Source organism: Papio anubis, chromosome 2, assembly GCF_008728515.1.
Source record: "Papio anubis isolate 15944 chromosome 2, Panubis1.0, whole genome shotgun sequence".
Lineage (NCBI taxonomy): Eukaryota > Metazoa > Chordata > Mammalia > Primates > Cercopithecidae > Papio > Papio anubis.
The window spans coordinates 18314854-18318618 of NC_044977.1; the positions used below are offsets into that span (position 1 = coordinate 18314854).

Consider the following 3765-nt stretch of genomic DNA (forward strand, 5'->3'; position numbering starts at 1 on the left):
ATATTAATAGCTTGGTAGATGTATTAAAGAGTATTTGACAAAATTCAACATATATTTTTAATAAAAATTCTTAGCAAACTAAGAATGGAAGAAAACTTCCTCAATCTGAAGAAGTTCACCTGTTAAAAAAATATACAGCCAAGACCATACTTAATAGTGAAAGAGCAAATGATTTCTACCTGAAGTCAGAAATACTCTCATTACTTTTACTCATTACTGTACTCAAGGTCTTAGTTAGTGCTATAAGGCAAGGAAGAGAAACAAATGTAGATTGGAAAGAAAGAAGTAAAACTATCTTTGTTCATATATTGCATAATTGCTTAAGTAGAAATTATATAAGATATAATATATAAAACGAATAATTTAATGTCACAATACAGTATAAATAAAAATCAACTATTTCTACATATTAGCAACAGAAAATGAAATTAAAAATAGAACACTGTTCATAATAGCATATAAAAGTAGAAGACATAGTATATTTAAAAACAGATGTGCAAAATCTGGTACACTAAAAAGTGCAAAAATTGCTTAGGAAAATCAAGTAATATCAAAATAAAAATGTTGATAGACTTAATATTGTTGAGATGGCAGATCTTGTGAAATTGATCTGTAGATTCAATGCATCCTGGTCAAATACCCAACAGGCTTTTTACAGAAGTAGAAAAACTGATTATAAAATTTATATACCATTTGATTTTAAGACTTACTCTACAGCTACAATAATCATTGCTAATGCAATAAGTAAAAACACACATGTATTTTAATGGGATAGGATAGCTTCCTGCAAAAAATATACATTCATATTGTCAACTGATTTTTAAAAAGGTGCCATGGTAATTCAATAAAGAAAGGATATGTATTCTAATAAATAGTACTGGGATAACTGAATATTCAGCTGGAAAAAAAAACTAGTCTTGAAATTTTACTCACCTTATGACCAAAAATGAATTCAAAATGGATAATGTTACCCTCATCTGATCACTATACATTGTATATATCAAAACACCACTATGTACTGCATAAATATGTACAATTACCATGTATCATGTATCAAGTAAAAAAATAAGTAAAAAATGGATGATGAATTGAAAAAATATAGGAGCCCAAATCGTAAAACTTTTAGAAGACAATAAAGTAGAATATCTTTGTGATATTATTAAGAAAATATTTTAAATATGACATAAAAACATAAATGATAAAAGAAAAAATGTTAAGTTGGGTTAAATTGGACTTCATCAAAATTAAATTTTTTGTTGAAAGATTATATTAAACATATAAAAAATACAAAAAGTCAAGTCACAGATTACAAAACATGTATCTGACAATGAACTTGTAACCTGAATATACAGAACATTTTTATAATGCAATAATGGAAGGCCAAATCAACAAAAACACACGGGCAAAAGAGTTGAACAGACACTTCATAAAAGAAGATATAGGAGAAGCCAAAAAGCACTTGAAAAGATCCTCAATCCCTTGCTCATTAGGACTATGAAAAATTAGAACCACCGTTAGATATCACTGTACACCTGCCAGAATAGCTAAAATTAAGTTTCGATAATAACAGGTGCTGATACTAATGTGGAGAAACTGGAATCTTCACATAATTCTGAAAATGCAAAAATATGACAGCTGCTTTGTAAAACAACTAGCCATTTAAAATGTATACTAAATATACATTTATCACACAAACCAGCAATCCCACTTCTTGGTGTGTTACCAAGAGAAATGAAAGATTGTTTCCACACAAAAGCTTGCATCTGTATACAGATAGTAGTTTTATTCACAATAGCCCCAAATTGAAAGCAACCGAAATATCCTTTCACTGGTACATGGATAAGCAAATTATAGCATGCCACACATACAATGGAATATTACTGTGGTAGTCAGAATCCAGTCAGGACAGAGGAACTACTCAGTAATTTTAATAGGGAATTTTTGCTAAAAAGAATCCCCAACTGATAACAGAAGGTTAAGAGGGAATAAAAGAGAATGCTAAAAATACCCTAGGACTGAAGTACAGTTCCTAAGGGAGGAACAAACTTGGAAAGGATCTTCCTCAAGGCTGTGAATCAGGTGTCTCTGGAGAGTGTATGTCCGCTACCTACTGGATGGTAAAGAAATTTGCCGGGTTGTGTAGGTCAGGGCTTGTCAGCAACCTTTGATTGAGGCTGGCATGGCAGGAATTGCAGGCTGAGACCAGGAATGAGAGGAACCTTTCTTCCAGGGAGCTGGCGGACCAGAGAAGCATACCTTGTGAGAAGGACATCACAGGCAAGGTTGACAACAAAAGTTACTGGATGGGAGTGTCATTGCATGTCCGTTATGCATGTCACTAGAAAGTGTGCCATGGGAGCAAAAGGAGTAGCTCATCACATCCAATAAGAAAAGTCCTTTTCTCCTCAAGTATATTTAAAGTGCATTTACTGGTAAAACTTAATATTTTGCCAGCTGAGAAAGGAATGTTGACAGGGTTCAGCTCTAGTATCATAAAGCAGAGAAATTAAGGGAGAATTTGAAACTGAGAAGCCTAGTCTATCACTTTGGCTATTCAGCTTCCACACGCACCTTACTATGCGCATTTGGACAACTGTACAGCAATAAAGCAACTCTATATCTCTGCCTGACAACATATGAGAAGAGGTACCATCCCAAAAGTCATTGTGTTTGTTGCCAGCTGTATTAATTACCCTTCGAATTCAGTCATGGACCAATTGAATATTCTTTTGCCTAAAGACTAAACGGCAAAGTTTTCTTTCAACAACTTCTATGTAACAGATTAATGAGGACAGCGCGCTGCCACGCCGACGCCGACCCCGCTCTGCACGTCAGCCCGCCGGCGCCCACCAGGGCCACAGTTCAGTAGCTGGATGGAAGGTGGCGCCTGGTGGAGAGCAAAGGCTTTGATGAATGCATGAAGGAGCTAGGAGTGGGAATAGCTTTGCGAAAAATGGGCGCAATGGCCAAACCAGACTGTATCATCACTTGTGATGCCAAAAACCTCACCATAAAAACTGAGATGACTTTGAAAACAACACATTTTTCTTGTACCCTGGGAGAGAAGTTTGAAGAAACCACAGCTGATGGCAGAAAAACTCAGACTGTCTGCAACTTTACAGATGGTGCATTGGTTCAGCATCAGGAGTGGGATGGGAAGGAAAGCACAATAACAAGAAAATTGAAAGATGGGAAACTAGTGGTGGACTGTGTCATGAACAATGTCACCTGCACTCGGATCTATGAAAAAGTAGAATAAAAATTCCGTCATCACTTTGGACAGCAATTAACTAAGAGAATGACCAAACTCAGTTCAATGAGCAAATCTCCATACTGTTTCTTTTTTTTTTTTCATTACTGTGTTCAATTATCTTTATCACAAACATTTTACATGTAGCTATTTCAAACTGTATTGGATTAATTAGGATCATCCCTTGGTTAATAAAGAAATGTGTTTGTGCAAAAAAAAAAAAAAAAGATTAATAAGAAAAAGAGAGAAGAAAATGGTTAGCATATACAAATAAACACACAGGTATAACACTGATATGGTTTGGCTGTGTCCCCACCTGAATCTCATCTTGAATTCCCATGTGTTGAATTTGATGGGAGGTAATTGAGTCATGGGGGCAAGTCTTTCCCATGCTGTTCTCGTGATAGTAAATAAGTCTCGTGAGATCTGATGGTTTTAAAGAGAGGCATTCCCCTGCACAAGCTCTCTCATTTTTTGCCTGACGCCATCCATGTAAGACGTGACTTTTTCCTCCT

The 3765-nt window shown here is 35.2% G+C and overlaps 1 pseudogene; it reads left to right on the forward strand.

The window, feature by feature from the left end:
* Positions 1-2785: 2785 nt before the first annotated feature.
* On the forward strand, positions 2786-3461 carry LOC101023093 (annotated as a pseudogene).
* The last annotated feature ends 304 nt before the right edge of the window (positions 3462-3765 follow it).